General features: G+C 38.8%; 2 long non-coding RNA genes and 1 pseudogene across 5 annotated transcripts; all 3 read left to right on the forward strand.

The window, feature by feature from the left end:
- Positions 1–7,184: 7,184 nt before the first annotated feature.
- Positions 7,185–12,177, forward strand: LOC113088788 (uncharacterized; annotated as a pseudogene).
- Positions 12,178–14,967: 2,790 nt separating this feature from the next.
- On the forward strand, positions 14,968–17,018 carry LOC113088786 (uncharacterized). Of its 4 annotated transcripts, none has more exons than XR_003286220.1 (9): positions 14,968–15,126; positions 15,283–15,409; positions 15,707–15,741; positions 15,833–15,930; positions 16,004–16,234; positions 16,483–16,528; positions 16,617–16,712; positions 16,793–16,890; positions 16,973–17,018. It is a non-coding gene; the product is annotated as an uncharacterized LOC113088786 (long non-coding RNA). The 4 variants fall into 4 exon arrangements; XR_003286219.1 differs by having other exon boundaries at positions 16,004–16,048; positions 16,139–16,234; positions 16,310–16,712; XR_003286218.1 differs by having other exon boundaries at positions 16,310–16,712.
- Positions 17,019–17,122: 104 nt separating this feature from the next.
- Positions 17,123–17,769, forward strand: LOC113088787 (uncharacterized). The gene is made up of 3 exons (XR_003286222.1): positions 17,123–17,214; positions 17,294–17,392; positions 17,712–17,769. It is a non-coding gene; the product is annotated as an uncharacterized LOC113088787 (long non-coding RNA).
- The last annotated feature ends 218 nt before the right edge of the window (positions 17,770–17,987 follow it).

The following is a 17,987-nucleotide window of genomic DNA, read 5'->3' on the forward strand; positions in this document are numbered from 1 at the left end:
ATAGAAACGTGTTAGCATTTTAGCTAATTAGCATGCTAAGCTAATTAGCATAAATCAACAAGCACAGGCACGGTCAACTTCGGAGCTGTACACGTCGGGAACGGGAGTGAATATCAAAAATCTGTTCAGTCATTTCTGTCAGGCCCGGTCTGAAGTTCATCTGATAAAATTTTGGACAAAATTGAACAAGATTTCAGGGAGGAGTAGCGAAAAAACTGTATTTCATTCCATTCAATATGGCGGACAGACGCCATATTGGAAAATGAAAATTGAGACATCATCAGATTCGGCATAACCAAAGGAATAAAATGACATAAAAATAACAAAAATCGATCAACATTTACAGTAGTTATAAGGGGTTTTGCAAGAATCGTTATATCTCTTGAACACTAGGTGGCGCTGTCTTCTAACTTCCGGGGTACCTCCGGCACATGTTGTTGATGATGCCTATCGATTTTTGTGAAGATATGTACAGTAGATCAAAAGATATAGCAATTTATGACAAAATTCAAAATGGCGGACGGGTGGTCCTGGTGGTCTTGACAAAATTGACATCCACAGATCCGGCATGATCTAAAGAATCCATAGACATCAAGATAATAATTTTCTGGTGAACTGTTCAGAAGTTATAAGCAAAAAAGTGCATTTTTGGTATCTCGACACCCATAGGTGGCGCTGTTCCCAAATTTGGCATGGACCCCCAGATCGTGGTGTAGATGAAGTGTTCCAAGTTTGGTATCGATTGATCAAAGTTTGGCCGAGATACAGCATGTCAACCAATTTTAGGTCAGTCTCAGTAAGCTCACAGCATCATAACTTTTTTTTTAACTAGCGTTCAAAAAATTCTGTTCAGTCATTTCTGTGCGGCTCAGTCCAAAGAACATCTGAGCCAAATTTCAGAAGAATTGGACCAATTTTGAAGGAGGAGTAGTGTTTAGACTGAATACTGTACTTTTCAAAATGGCCGCTACTGTAATGGGCGGAGTCTTAATGTAAGGTGTGGAAAGGAATCTCCATGAAGAGGCAAAATAGATGTACTAAGTTTGATTTTCATAGAATTAGTGGTTCAAGAGTTATTAATGTTTGAATGTTGAATTTTTGAACTGGTGGTGGCGCTGTAGAGTTGGTCCTAGAGACCCCAAAGTTGGTCAGATCACTAATAATGGTCATCTCTACAAGTGTGCCAAATTTTATCATTTTCCCATGTTCCCTTCATAGGGCTGCCATAGACCCCCATTGGCCAAGAAGAAGAAGAAGAAGAATAATAATAATAATAATAAAACGTACAGATACAATAGGGGCTACAGCCCTCTGGGCTTGGCCCCTAATAAAACGTACAGATACAATAGGGGCTACAGCCCTCTGGGCTTGGCCCCTAAATATAGCTGCAAGCAGCGATACCGGGGCCAAGCCCTGAAGGGCTGTAGCCAGAGCAACGAGCGGGACGAAGCAAAACGGCCAAAACGGAACTTCCATCGGACCGACGTTACCCACCCCGGATTCGATCCCACGACCTCTTGGGTTTGGGACGAGTGCCTTAGCTAAGTGCGCCACATTAGTTGACACACAATATACACGGCACAGAAGAGAGGTTAAGGTGTGAGAATGAGATCACTAAAGAAAGTTTCTGAGCAATTTAAGCAAGCGTAATGTGGAAAGTTAAGTAAATTGTAATTCAGATATCTGAGGTACATCTGAAACATGGTTTTATTAATCCCTACCGATTATAGTAGAAATCTTTCCATGGGTTGAAAAGATATAGAAACTTAGGACACAATTCTTAATGTCAGGCAGTTAGTTTAGTTAATCCTGGCAAAATTTACATCCATGGATTTGGCATGTTTCGAGGAATAGACAGACAACAAGATCATGATTTTCCAACTAATTGTTCAAAAGTTACAAGCAGAAATGTGAGTTTTTGGTATCTCACGACCCATAGGTGGCGCTGTTCCCAACTTTGGGATATATTCTCAGTTCATAGTGTTGATGAACTGTAGCGAGTTTTGTGGCGATTGATCAAAGTACGGCCGAGATACAGCTTCTGGAACAATTTCGATTGAACACTGTTGACTTCAGAGCATCATAACTCTTTTTTTGACCAGTAGGTCGAAAAATTCTGTTCAGTCATTTCTGTGCGGCTCGGTCCAAAGATCGTCTGAGGAAATTTTGAGAAGAATTGGGCCACATTTGAAGGAGGAGTAGCGAAAAAACGGAATACTGTACTTTTCTTAATGGCCTTCACTGTAATGGCAGGAATTTTAATGTAAACTATTCAATGTGATCGGCGTGAAGAGAGGAATCAGGTGTACTAAGTTTTATCTTGATAGATGAAGGTGTTCAAAAGTTATAAGCAAAAATGTGCATTTATATTATCTCATGACCCATAGGTGGCGCTGTGACCGAATTCGGCATGAACCCTCAAATCATGGTTTTGATGAAGTGTATCAAGTTTAGTTTCGATTGATCAATGTTTGGCCGAGGTACAGCCTCTTAACCAATTTTGGGTGGACCTCGTTATGTTCACAATTTAATAACTTTTGAACAAAGACGAATATCAAAAATCTGTTCAGTCATTTCTGTGCGGCTCGGTCCGAAGATCGTCTGTGGCAAATTTCAGAAAAATCAAACCACTTTTGAAGGAGGAGTAGCGTTTAAACGGAAACACTTAATTAGCTTAATAGCAATTACTGTAATGGGTGGAAACTTAATGTAAGGTATAGAATGTAATCTCCGTGAAGAGAGTAATCATGTGTACTAAGTTTTATCTGTCTAGAACAAAGGGTTCAGGAGTTATTAAAGTTTCAAAACTGAATTTTTGAACTGGTGGTGGCGCTGTAGAGTTGGTCTTAGAGACCCCAAAGTTGGTCAGATCACTATTGGTGACCATCTCTAGAAGTGTGCCAAATTTCATCATTTTCCCATGTTCCCTTCATAGGGCTAGCATAGTGATCGATTGTTTTTGCTCGAAAATTCTACCAAAAACAATCGCTAATATAGCTGCAAGCAGCGATCCCGGGGCCAAGCCCTGAAGGGCTGTAGCCAGAGCAACGAGCGGGACGAAGCAAAATGGCCGAAACGGAACGTACGTCAGGAGAACGGATCAGTTCAGAAGAAGAGAGGTTTGAAATTGAACAGAACTTTAGATGAGAAAGACCAAAAACATTTTTCATTCAATGCGAACACACGCAGAAAATCCAATGCTTTGAACAGAGGCAACATTAACTGCCGTTGATTTGAACCCATGAACACAGAAGCAACATTAACTGCCCTTGATTCAAACCCATTAACTCAGAAACAACAGTGCACTGGATTCGAACCCATGACCTCAGAAGTTCAGAACCACCACCTTAACAGACTGTACCACTGACTCGCTACACATCCAGCAAGAGGCAGAAGAAAGGTTAAGGTGTGAGAATGAGATCACTAAAGAAAGTTTCTGAGCAATTTAAGCAAGCGTAATGTGGAAAGTTAAGTAAATTGTAATTCAGATATCTGAGGTACATCCGAAACATGGTTTTAATAATCCCTACCGTTTATAGTAGAAATCTTTCCATGGGTTGAAAAGATATAGAAACTTAGGACACAATTCTTAATGTCAGGCAGTTAGTTTAGTCAATCCTGGCAAAATTTACATCCATGGATTCGGCATGATCCGAGGAATAGACAGACAACAAGATCATGATTTTCCAACTAATTGTTCAAAAGTTATAAGCAAAAATGTGAATTTTTGGTATCTCAACACCCATAGGTATCTCAACACCCATCGGCTTGAACCCTCAGATCATGGTGTTGATGAAGTGTATCAAGTTTAGTTTCGATTGATCAATGTTTGGCCGAGATACAGCCTCTTAACCGATTTTGGGTCGACCTCGTTATGTTCACAATTTAATAACTTTTGAACAAAGACGAATATCAAAAATCTGTTCAGTCATTTCTGTGCGGCTCGGTCCCAAGATTGTCTGTGGCAAATTTCAGAAAAATCAAAACACTTTTGAAGGAGGAGTAGCGTTTAAACGGAAACACTTAATTAGCTTAATAGCAACTAACAAGGAGCGGGACGAAGCAAAACGGCCAAAAAAAGACTTACATCGGATCAACCTTACCCACCCCGGATTTGATCCCACGACCTCTCAGGTTCGGGACCAGTGCCTTAGCAGAGAGAGCCACATTAGTTGACAAACATTTGATAAGCCACAGAAGAGAGGTTAAGGTGTGAGAATGTTCACAAAAGCATCAGACCACGTGCTAACCAATTAATCAAGCTGCACCTGGTCTTAAATTGACAGTATATCAGGGAGAGAGCATGTGCTGCTCAGTTTATCTGTTTTTCTACAGAAGGTACGTTTGTTTTAAAAGTGTCTGTATGTTAATTATTTCTTCTTAGTTTGGATTGTGGATTTTTTGCTGAAGTGTTTAATATGTTCATTTTGTTTGTTTTTTGTAATGACCAAGTGTTCAAAGTGCCAACTCATTTTAAGTGTTTTCTCTTTACTTTAATTAGTTTTCTTATTATGGTAGTCTATTGTTTGATCTGTAATACAATTCTGGATTTTATTGGAAGGTAATTTAATGTTTAATATTAGGGATTTTGTGTGTTTTTGGAAAAGCGACGCACAAGAGTTTAGTAATTCTGATTCAGATTGTTTGCAAATTATTTAAACAAAGTAATTTAGTCTTCGTAGTCTACACTATATTTTCTTGAAAATGGTCTCATTAATTGATAGTTTAATAAAGAGTTTATTTAACTGTGAAAATTATTATTATTTTTTTTGTGAAATGTGTAATTTGAATATATGCTAAACAATACTTTCTTCTTTTTATGTGTGCTGGTGTATTAACAAGAGTGAGTTGAGGTAACATTTATAATTCTTGTATATGTAAAAATAATTTGATTGTACTTTTTAAATGTATGTTAAGTTCTTAAAACTTATCACTCTTCTTTCTTGCATGTGCTGGTACATTGGTAAAAGACAGTTGAGGTATGTCAAACTTTATTAAAATGCACTTAGACTATACTGCTGAAGTAAATGTATAACAAAGCATGCCTGACAAGTATACCTTTTGTGTGTGTGTGTGTGTGTGTGTGTGGTGGTGCACTGGTTAAAGACTGCGAGCTGAGGTAAGGCATCTTTTTGTAACCATTTAAAAATAATTTGGAATATTCTGCTGAAGTAAATGTTTCAATGCATAACAAAGCATGCCTGACAAGTGTATTTTTTTGTGTGTGATGGTGTACTGGTTAAAGACTGCGAGCTGAGGTAAGGCAACTTTTTGTAACCATTAAAGAATTTAGAACATACTGTGAAATGTATAACCTAGCATGCCTGACAAGTATACCTTTTTTGTGTGTGTGTGTGGGGTGGTGCACTGGTTATAGACTGCGAGCTGAGGTAATTCAACTTTTTGTAACCATTTAAAAAAACAATTTAAAATATACTGCTGAAGTAAATGTTTAAATGTATAACAAAGCATAGCTGGCAAGTATGCCTTTTCTTTCACTTGTGGTGGCACATTGGTCAAAGACTGCGAGGTAAGTCAAACATTGTTTAGAATATACTGCTAAAGTACATTTAAATGTATAACAAACCATAGCTGACAAATGTATCTTTTTCTTTTGTGTGGTGGTGCACTGGTTATAGACTGCGAGTTGAAGTTAAATGCTTGCTTTTTTCATAGCAAAATTAAGACCGTATCCATGTGTGCTGGGCAGTCTTAAGATATTAATCAGTACTTGTGTCTTGTGAATATGTTGCTGGTCACAAAATCTTGCATTGATATTTTAATTAAGAAACATTTCTTATTCTCTTTCCATTCCTGTTAATGTTAGTACATCACATTTTTATGTTAATCATTTGAACCGTTTGAATCGCTACAGTGTAATCCGGTTCTGATGCTTTAAGAATAGAGAAGTACATGTAGTAATTCTGTTTCCGTGTTCACAGATGCCGCGACCAACGAAGAGGTCGACAATAGCCAAACGGCTATATGCACAGAGATGTGCAAGTACAGAGGCTGCACCGCTTCCTCTTAAAATAACTGAAGCAGAGTTTCCACCCCTTCCTCTTAAAAAAAGGGCAGAGGCTGCACGACCACCTCTTAAAACATACAAGGCCGAGGTAACGCCGCTTCCTCGTAAAAAAATGGCCGACTGCTCCGGCAGTTGTAATCCTGGCCCCACCCAGCAGGTTCCACCCCGTCCTGCAAAAACAAACGGGAAAGAGGCTGCGACGCTTCCTCTCAAAATAAGTCAAGCCAAGGTTATGCCCACTCCTTGTAAAAAAAAAGGCCGGTTTTGCCATCGTGTAGAAACCACCCCTCAACAGGTTCCACCCCTCCCTGTGGGTACAATTGGGGTAGAGGCAAAGACGCTCCCTCTTAAAACAAGTCGAGCCGAGGTTATGCCACATCCTCGTATAAAAAAAGGTCGGTTTTGCCATCGTGTAGAAACCACCCCTCAACAGGTTCCACCCCTCCCTGTGGGCGCGATTGGGGTAGAGGCAAATACGCTCCCTCTTAAAACAAGTCGAGCCGAGGTTATGCCACATCCTCGTAAAAAAATAGGCGGTTTTTGCCATCGTGTAGAAACCACCCCTCCACAGGTTCCACCCCTCCCTGTGAATCCAATTGGGGTAGAGGCTGCACCGCTCCCTCTTAAAATAAAGCGAGCACCAACCAATGAGCGAACACGTTCATTGGATAACTATACAATCTCATTTACTTCTCATGAAATCTCATTTACTTCTCATGAAATCTCATATACTTCCAACAAACTATCAGAAAACAACCCAAATTTCCACAGGTCTGATCAATCTCAAAGTTCCAGAGAATCTGAAGAAAGGTTTGCTATCCCATCAAAATTGAATGCGAGTGCTTTGAACACTTTAAGTGTGTGCTCTGATTCTCCACAGAAAGCAGTGCTAAAAGGTTCTTTTAATCAAGCTGATGCCCACTTTGGTGATTCCAGTTTTCCATCCACGTCTGGTAAAGCCCTTTACAGTGAAGTATTAAAACGCTCACCCAAGGTCTGTGAATCTGTAAAGACTGAGGTAAGGCCATCTGATTTTCAAGTAGACTCTGGCAAACCCTGGCAACCCCAGATGAAGCACCCCATGAAAACCCAACTAAAATCCATGAAAAAACCTATCCAAACTGAACAAAACATTCCTGCAATTTGCCAGAAATCCATGCTAAGAGGGTCTTTTGATCAAGCTGATGCCCGCTTTGGAGATTCACGCAACAGGCAGTGTGGAGCCATCGGTCTCACGGCAGTGTTGAAAAGCAAGCTGAAGAATGTGCTGACGTGGACTACACAAGATCTGGACGGTGTCTTGGTTGAAGGAACACGTCTTTACGAGTCTCTAAGAAAACATGGTAACATAAAAGACAGAGAAGTCAAGGGTAGGAATTACATTGCAGTCCATGAATTACCGAGGAGACACATGTTGGGTAATACTACATTTTCCATCGAGTACGCTCCGTCTCTGACTGGTTTTGTTAATGTCAATGAGTACCACGAGTATGACCAAGCCATAAGCGCTGTAGCCATGCCACTTGATGTAGCCCTTCAGCAAACTCTACTGAGTGCTGATGCTTTCTTGTTAACCATTTGTGCCAACACATCTGCAGTTATTAAGCAGGGGTCATGGTATGCAGTCGTTGACTCTCATGCCATCAGGACAGACACAAGTTGTGTAGTCTATCACAGTACCATAGAGTCTCTGTACAACAATATCAATGACATGGCACAGTTGTTTGGGGAACCTGAGCCACCATTTGAGGTAACTGGAGTTTTGGTTCATGCAGATGCAGATGTGTCTGATCCGTTTCAAGAAGCAGGCAGCAGCAGTTTCCCATGCTCTTCCGGTAAAGCCCGTTACAGTGACGTCTTAAAACGCACACCAAAGGTACGTGAATCTGTGAAGACTGAGCCAAGGTCCCCTGATTATCCAGTACCTGTGGATGAAGTTGCAGACGTGAGAAACCCTAACCTTCCAACGCAGGCAGACTCTAATGTGTTGTCAAGTAAAGGTAAAAGATTAAGGAAAGAAAAGCACATTGAGCTGTCAGGTAAACGGGTGACAAAATCACACGCTGAAACCGTTGTAACAGATGACTTGATGATCACTGATGTTTCAGTTCCAGATGTCTTTTTTTCTCCCTTAACAAATAGTGATAAACAACTTTATGTGAGCTCGTACAATCTGCCCAATGATAACAGTGACCATAATGTCATAAACTTTGGTCCCATTGCAGCTCCGTGTCAGACAAAGGCCATTAAACCAGATGGCAACTGTTTTTTCAGATCGTTGGCACATGCGATATGTGGAAGTGAAGAGAAACACTTGAAGGTTCGCCGTGCAGTTGTGAAACATCTGAAGATGAATACTCTGCTGTTTGAGAGGTACGTGAGAAGCGAATATTCTTCAGCAGAGGATTATCTGACACGATCTAGAATGTTTTATTCTGGCTCATGGGTAACTGAAATTGACATATTTGTTGCGGCCGATCTTTTCAAAACCACCATAATGACTTTTAATGACAGTCGATGGAATGCACACAAACCTACCGGAGAGGTATCCACTCAGAATGCAATTTATCTGAAACACTGTAACCGTAATCATTATGAAGTTGTGACCTGTGTTAAGCACAGAGATCGAGATGCTGTTTGTGCAGGAGCATGTGGAAATGTGGTGTCAAATGAGGTCATCAAGCCATGTCTGCGTAAGAGAAAGGTAAGCGATGCTGCAGAATGTTGTCCCACCAAAAGACATCGGGAGAGATATTGCAACGACAGTGAGTACAGACAAAAACAATTGAAGTATGAGAAGTCAAAGTATGGTAATGACCCTGAATACAGACAGAACAAAATTGAGCATGCCAAAGCTAAATATTGTGATGTCATTTACAGGGGGAAAAAAATTGAGAATGCCAAAACAAAATATTCTGATGACACAGTTTACAGGGGGAAAAAAATTGAATATGCCAAAACAAAATATTCTGATGACCCAGTTTACAGGGAGAAAAAAATTGAATATGCCAAAACAAAATATTCTGATGACCCAGTTTACAGGGGGAAAAAAATTGAATATGAGAAAACAAAATATAGTAGAGATAGATATTACCAAGAGAGAAAAAAGGCAATTCTTTATGACAAATATCTAAAAAATGTTGATGTTCGTTTATCAAAGTGTGAATGTTCTAAGGCCAAGTACTTGAGCAATATTCAGTTCCAAAAACGTGTTTGCCAGTATTCTCGATTGAAATATAAATATAATGTTTCTTTTCAGGCGAATGTATGCGAGTATTCAAAGAAAAAATATCTGCAAAACCTGGCCTTCAAAGCAAGAGTGCGTGAGTATTCTGTGAAGAAATACCATAAAGATGTGAACTTCCGTGTTCTTGCAATACAAAAAGGTTGTGAAAGGTATGCAAGAAAGAAGGAACAACAAGACATTGATGTTGCTATTGATCATTTTAGAAAAGAAATTAGTAGTGGTCCAGAGTTTGTGTGCTGTGTCTGTCACCGTTTACTTTTCAGAAAGCAGGTTGTTGAATGTAGAAGACACTGCTATGAAGACAAAGGTGTTAAAGTTGCTGCTTTGGGGAGAAGATGCATCACAACCAGGTATGTTCATGTCTGTGATCAAAAGTGTGAAGGATCTTCTGCTCATTCCTCAGGGTGCAAATTATGGATCTGTCTAACGTGTCATCGAAAAATCCTTTGTGGACAACTGCCCGAAGAGAGTGTTGCTAACAACATGCATTTGGTGGATGTTCCAAATCAACTGAAATGCCTCAACTCCTTGGAACAACATCTCATTGCACGTAACATTCCTTTTATGAAATTACTGTGCCTTCCTCGTGGTAAACAACATGGATGCCATGGCCCTGTAGTGTGCGTCCCAGTTAATGCCACAGATGTGTCCAATATCCTTCCACGAAATGAATGTGATGACAAGATGATAAGGATCAAACTGAAACGCAAGTTAACCTACAAAGGGCATTATGAGTACCAGTTTGTACACACTGATCGTGTTCGAAATGCTCTGAAATATTTAATCCAGTTCAATAAGTGGTTCAGTGATGTGGAGATTAATCAGCAGTGGATCAACTCTTTGAATGAACAAGAAGAAAATGTTGTAGATGAAATGGAGCAACAAGTTGTAGTTGAAAAGATTGATGACGAAAATGACCCTGATGAACAGCAAGAGGAAGACCTTACCTACATCAAAGAGCAAAGTGGTCTTTTATCAGATACGTCATTGCAACCTGTGGACATCGGTTCAGAAGTAATTGATCAGCATTTCCAGGATGTTTTAAATGTGGCACCTGCAGAAGGTAACAGTCCTGTTAGTTTGTTATCCGATAGGTCTAACGAAGCAAATGTTTCCCTGTTCTTTATCCAACTGGTGGTCCAACATTTCATGATAAGAGGGAGGTAAAAATAACATTGTCGAGATACTTGAATGCAAGAATCCTCAATGCGGATGGACGTTTTGCACGAAGCACAGACTTCATTTTCTATGCACAGTATATGTCGGAGATTGATCAAGTTGTATCCAATGTTTCAATTGCTTTGCGCAAAGGATCTGAGAAGAGTTTGTTGACTGAAGTGACATCAGATGTACTAACAAACCCAGACTCGTTATCTAAAATCTTGAAATTTGATGAAGGATACAAGTTTTTGAGACCAATCCGTGGAACGCCTCCATATTGGCAGTCTACTCAAAAGGACCTTTTTGCACTTGTAAGACAGCTAGGTATTCCGACTTTCTTTGCATCCTTTAGTTCTGCGGATCTCAGATGGCCAGAAATGATTAGTACTATAATCAAACTAGAAGGGAAAAATCTGAAAGCAGATGAACTTGACTGGTCTGAAAAATGTGGATTGATAGACGAAACCCAGTGACTGCAGCAAGAATGTTTGATCATAGATGGCATTGTTTTCTGAGAGATGTAATCATGTCTTCAGCTCAACCGATCGGCAAGATAGTAGATTACTTTTATCGTGTAGAGTTTCAACAGCGTGGATCTCCTCATGTTCACTGTCTGTTTTGGGTTGAAAATGCCCCAACGTTAAATGAAGACAATGAAGAAAACGATGGTTTGGTTGCTAGTTTCATTGATCGGTACATCACTTGTGAGACCCCAAGCGAGGATGAAACTGAACTGTTTGAGATTGTCAACGGTGTTCAGAAGCACAGTGTCAGACATTCAAAGACGTGTCGTAAGAAAAAGACTGTTTGCAGATTTAATTTTCCACGACCCCCATCAAGCCGTACCTTTATTACAAGAGGTGGTAGTCGAGACGATTTGAAAAGCGGTGACGGAAAAGATACTGCACGTACAGTTTTAGAAAAGGTGAAAAAGGCTTTAACAGCTTCTGATATGGATTATGACTCAACTGATGCATTTTTTGAATCCATTGGTATTAACCAAGCTCTCTTTGAGAAAGCGTATGCACAGTGTTCCAAAAAGAAATCCGTTGTCCTGAAAAGAAGTCCAAAAGACGCCTGGGTGAACCAGTATAATAAACATTTACTGCGTGCCTGGCAAGGCAACATGGATATCCAGTACGTCACTGATGCTTACTCCGTAGTGGTTTACATTATCAGTTACATCACAAAAGCAGAACAAGAAATGGGATTGTTGCTGCAACGTGCGCAAAACGAAGCCATGAATGGAAACCTTGAAGCGAGATCATCACTAAAGATGCTTGGTAGTGTATATCTTCACAACAGAGAAGTTTCTGCTCAAGAGGCTGTTTATCGTCTGACCGGTATGCACTTGAAGGAATGTTCTCGTAAAGTCCAGTTTATTCCAATTGGATTGAATCCTGTAAAGATGAGTTTGCCTCTTCGTATCATCAAAAACAAAGTTGATCAGTCTGGTGAAGAAGCTAGCTTTTGGATGACTAGTCTGGTTGACCGATACAAGAATAGGCCAAACACGGAAGAGTTTGAGATCCAATGTCTTGCAAGTTTTTGCTCTGAAAACAGGATCTTGTCAAAATCGGAGGTTTCTTCACAAAAAAATCTTCTGAAGACAAGGTGATCAAGCTTAACAACGACTGCGGTTATATGATGAAGAGAACTCGAACTGACCCTGCTGTTGTTCGATATCCGAGATTTTCTCCCAAAAAAGATCCCGAAAAGTACTTTCATTCATTGTTGCAACTTTTCTTGCCACATTATGAAGATCGTCAGCTCAAGCCTGAGAGTTTTACCACTTATGAGCAATTCTACAACAGTGGTGCTGTGAAATGTGGGAGAAATGTGACTCAAGTCAAATGTATTGTTGATGCTAATCGAGCACTCTTTGAAAAGGAAAGTGACAAAATTGATCGAGCTCAACAGCTTTTGGAGCAAGGTGTTGATTTGGAAGATGCTTGGGCTGTGTTATGTCCTGAAACTGAAAAGGAACGTCATGAATGCTTAGAACTAAGGAAGAGTAATACAATTCCTGATGAAGATGATTCTGAGTGTTCTATTCCAGATCTTGTAGCGAACCCTCGAACTCCATACAGTATTGAAACCAATCAGGCTGGAATGTCTAGAGAAGAGGCATTATGTTTACTGCGATCATTAAATGCACAACAATGTGCAATCTTTTACGAAGTACGGAAATGGTGTTTAGAGAAACTTCTTGGTGAAAACCCTGAACCATTTCACTTGTTTGTCACTGGTGGAGCAGGCACAGGCAAGAGTCATTTGATCAAAGCAATCTACTATGAATCTACCAGACTTTTAGCTCAGCTGTCCGAAAACCCTGATGATAAAAGTGTGATTTTAACTGCGTCAACCGGAGTGGCCAGTTTTCAAATTGGTGCATCTACAATCCATAATACCTTTTCCATAGGTGCCAATGTCAAACTGCCATATCAGCCCCTAGGTGATGACAAAATCAATTCACTGCGTGCAAAACTGGGAGGTTTGCAGATTCTGATCATTGATGAGGTGTCTATGGTTGACCATCACCTTTTGTCTTATGTTCATGGTAGATTGAGACAAATTAAGCAAACTGGTGACTACTCAATTTTTGGAAGAGTCAGTTTGGTCTGTGTTGGTGATTTTTATCAGCTACCCCCAGTCAAGGGAATTCCCCTGTACGTTGATCCAAAAGGAGTGAATCTTTGGGATACCAACTTTGAAATTGCTGAACTAACACAAGTTGTCAGGCAACAAGATGCATCTTTTGCTGAAATGTTAAATCGTCTGAGAGTTCATAAAAAGAACGAAGCTCTAAGCCCAAATGACATCAACATGTTGAAGCAACGTGAAACTGGTGAAGAATGCGATGCTATTCATATATTCCCTACAAATGCTCAGGTAGATGAGTACAATATACAGAAACTTAATGAGCGTTGTCCTGAGGCAATCACTATTCACGCTAGAGACTTTGCTAGAAATCCAGAAACTGGAAGAATAGAAAGGAAAGTTGGATTTCATGCAAAAGTTTTCAACTCCTGTTTGGACAAATGTGTTTCCTTGGGTGTTGGTGCCAGAGTAATGCTTAGGAAAAATGTTGATGTTTCTGATGGACTTGTCAATGGAGCCTGTGGCACAGTTGTCCACATAAGCAGAAAACAAAGACGTGATGATGATGAAGATGACTTCCCATCAGCTATCCATGTTGAATTTGATGATCCAAATGTTGGTAAAGTTCAGAGATCGAAGCTGCGACAGAAATATTCTCCAAATTCTACTGTTATTGAAGTGGAAGAAGATCAAGTGTCAAACGATGGTGGTTTGAGACGTCAGTTTCCACTTAAATTGGCATGGGCATGCACCGTTCATAAAGTGCAAGGACTCACAGTAGATAAAGCGGTCGTCTCACTTGACAAGGTATTTTCTCCGGGACAAGCATACGTTGCACTGAGTCGTGTGAGAACCCTCGATGGACTAATAATTAATAACTTCAAAGACTCTGTCATATATTGTAATGAGAAAATTGACTCCGCTATGAAAAATATGCCCCGACTTGCTTTAGAAAATTACAGTTTTGTAAAGACACCTGGCGTGTTTACAATTGCTCTTCATAATGTACAAAGTCTTCGAGCTCATGTTCAAGATCTTCAAGTTCACAGACAGATAATGAATGCAGATTGCATCTGTTTAACTGAAACTTGGCTAAAAGTTGAAGACCAAGTACAGATTCCGGGATTTGTTTTTAAGAGCAATCCAAGAGCTAAATGTTATGACAACAGTACTCCACTTTTCACTGATTTAAAACAACAAAGAGGAGGTGGAGTTGGACTATTCTGTTGTGAAAGCATTCATTTTAATGTCAGGGTTCCGGAACCTTGTAACTTGGAATGTCTATACTTTGCAGTTCCACATCTAAGTTTGAATGCTGCTTTGCTGTACAGACCTAATTCATATCCACTTAATCTGTTTCGACAAAATATGTTGCATGTTATTGATGAGCTGGAGAAACAGTCAGGAAAGAAAGTGATTATGGGAGACTTCAATGAGGACATCTTGACATCATCTACAATTGGTACACTAATGGAACTACATGGATACAGTCAACATGTGCAACACCCTACCACTGAAAAAGGTACACTGATAGACCATGTCTATGTTAAAGATGCAGAAAATGTCTCTGTTGAAATTGTGCAAACGTATTACAGTTACCACCAAGCAGTCCTTATTTCACTGAGGTAAAAATTAATGTGTGTGATTATGTAATGAAATCTTTATAACCTGCATTATTTGTTTCTTGTCTGTGCTCTTACTTGTTCAATGTTCATCCTGAGCTTCCAACTTGCATACAACTGCAGGGCAAGTGTACAACTGGAGACGGTATGTTCTAAGTCTATCTATATCTAAATGAATAACTCTTATAACGATCCATCAGTTGAATATGTACAGCTGTTCCATGTTATGATTGAAGTATTATCTGAAGGTAATCCATTTTATCAATGCAACACTGAAATGAGAATTGTATCACTGTATTGTCTGTTCTGTTTTTGTGTCCTTACGATATGAGCGCTATCCTGAGATTCCAACATGGTCAGAGTCCAGTTAATCCAGCCTGTAATTCAAACAAGTGATCATCATTTTCAACCCAACATCTCCCATAATTGCTCTTCTTTCTTGAGCTAGTAAGCTTCACCCAGCCAAGGTAACTGTAGTATTTACTTTGTATTCATCTTAATGCTTTATTATTATTATTATTATTATTATTATTATTATTATTTTCTGCTTAAATTCTCAGTTTTGAGAGATTTATTTTTAACTTTTATTTTTAACTGACATTTAATCCATAATCTAATTTCAGTCATTCTAAGCCATCCAAATCATAATGGATGCTTCCAAACATTATAGGAAGCATCCACAAAGACTGCCTGCATCCATCCATTTGTCTCCTAATATCACAATTAAGTCAATAGAACAACACAAAATTGGTAAGTAGACTCAGTTGTGCATGATTACACAAGCAGAATAAAGGCATGGTTAAATTAATCAACTATATGCAAGCACATCTGCAAGTCATCTTTTTAGACATATGAAATGCACAAGTCAGAATTTCTCCCATACAAGAGATTCTGTTCTCCATCCAACACATAATTATGTACCTCAATAACTTTCTTACTGAAGAAAACAACTGATGAAAATGTAAATGTAGTAGTGTCAGAATAAAACTGACTAATTTGTTCAGGCACTGTTTCACCTAATAGCAATATATTTTCAGGTTTTTTCAGGTTTGTGCATCAAGTCTCACTAACTACGGTCAAAGGTAAGTGTGCAGATGTGTACATATTTCACTAAATGTTTCAGATGTGCAAACACTTTATCAATCAGTTAATGTTCCATGACTGTATTTTCAGATTTCTGCAATACGTTAAACTTCAAACTTCCGCCTTATCCATTATGAGTCTCCGCTCCATGAACTGTTTTTATGAAGAGGCACACAACCAATCAAAAGGTAAATTAATATATCTGCAATACTCATTGACTCATTTCTTAAAGCAGTCTTTCACCTGTTGATACATTTTCAGGTTTGTGCATGAAAACCCAATATCTACGGTCCACTACTTCAAAAAGTTGAGTGTGCAACTAACATGGACATCTGTACAATGTTTCAGTTGTGTAAACACTATCAATCAGTTAATGTTCCATGACTGTATTTTCAGATTTCTGCAATGTTACACTTCAAACTTCCGCCTTATCTATTATGATTCTCCGCTCCATGAACTGTTTTTATGAAGAGGCACACAACCAATCAAAAGGTAAATTCATATATCTGCAATACTCGAATTGACCCATTTCTTAAACCAGTCTTTCACCTGTTGATACTTTTTCAGGTTTGTGCAATACGTTACACTTCAAACTTCCGCCTTATCCATTATGATTCTCCGCTCTATGAACTGTTTTTATGAAGAGGCACACAACCAATCAAAAGGTAAATTCATATATCTGCAATACTCGAATTGACTCATTTCTTAAAGCAGTCTTTCACCTGTTGAAACTTTTTCAGGTTTGTGCATGAAAACCCAATTTCTACTGTCCACTACTCCCAAAAGGTGAGTGTGCAGCGAACATAGACATAGTACAATGTTTCAGTTGTGTAAACACTATCAATTAGTTAATGTTCCATGACTGTATTTTCAGATTTCTGCAATGTTTCACTTCAAACTTCCGCCTTATCCATTATGATTCTCCGCTCCATTAACTGTTTTTATGAAGAGGCACACAACCAATCAAAAGGTAAATTAATATATCTGCAATACTCGAATTGACTCATTTTTTTTTTAAAGCAGTCTTTCACTTGTTGATACGTTTTTCAGGTTTGTTCAATACGTTACACTTCAAAATTCCTCCTTATCCATTCTGAATCTCCGCTCCAAGAAACCGTTTTTATATAGCTGCACAAAACCGATAAAAGGTAAATTTAATTGTATAATCTGTGCAAGACTTGAATTGATCCCACTTCTCTGAGCAGTAATTTGAAAATCATATTCTTTCAGTTTTGTGCAAAACAAGTAAATAACTACTGTCCACTACTCCCAAAAGGGGAGTGTACAGATGTCTACATTTTAGTTTCAAAATGTTTTAGTTGTGTAAACAATACTTATCAAGCAGTTAATTTTCCATGAATGTATTTTCAGATTTCTGCAATGTGCTACATATGTGAAACTTCCTCCTTAACCATTCTGATTCTCCGCTCCAAGAAACTGTTTTTATGAAGTGGCACACAACCAATAAAATGGTAAATTCATATATCTGCAATACTTGAATAGACTCATTTGTTTTTAAAGCAGTCTTTCACCTGTTGATATATTTTTCAGGTTTGTGCAATAAGTTACACTTCAAAATTCCTCCTTATCCATTCTGATTCTCCGCTCCAAGAAACTGTTTTTATGAAGTGGCACACAACCAATAAAAAGGTAAATTCATATATCTGCAATATTTGAACTCATTTGTTTTTAAAGCCTTTAACAAGTCTTTCACTTGTTGATACGTTTTTCAGGTTTGTGCTACAAAACCCAATATCTACTGTCCATTACTATGAAATGGTGAGTGTGTAATGTACACATCTGTACAATGTTTTACTTTGTGTAAACACTATCAATCAGTTAATGTACTATTAATGTATTTTCAGATTTTATGAAGAAGCACACAACTGAAAGGGAGAATATATTATCCTTTGTCCTTAATCAGAAGTTTATACTAATTTGATGTCTTTTCTGCTTCTCTTTCTTACAGTGAATACAAAATTATTGTTCAAGTATCTTCAGAAAATGTCCCAGCAAAACTCTAAACTGATGCAGGCAGTCAATAGTCAAAGATATCACAGATGCATAACCACAAAAGTAACACAATTCTATATGAAATGTTGGATGGATGGCTTGTATTATATTTGGCCTATGTACAGCAAATTTAGATGCCAGCCAAACGAGGATGGTTTGCCCCTGCTGAGTCTGGTTCCTCCCAAGGTTTCTCCCTATACCTTTTAGCTTATAATGCTCCGCTTCATCAATT

The sequence above is a fragment of the Carassius auratus genome, unplaced genomic scaffold (assembly GCF_003368295.1).
Source record: "Carassius auratus strain Wakin unplaced genomic scaffold, ASM336829v1 scaf_tig00047281, whole genome shotgun sequence".
In the NCBI taxonomy this organism is placed as follows: domain Eukaryota; kingdom Metazoa; phylum Chordata; class Actinopteri; order Cypriniformes; family Cyprinidae; genus Carassius; species Carassius auratus.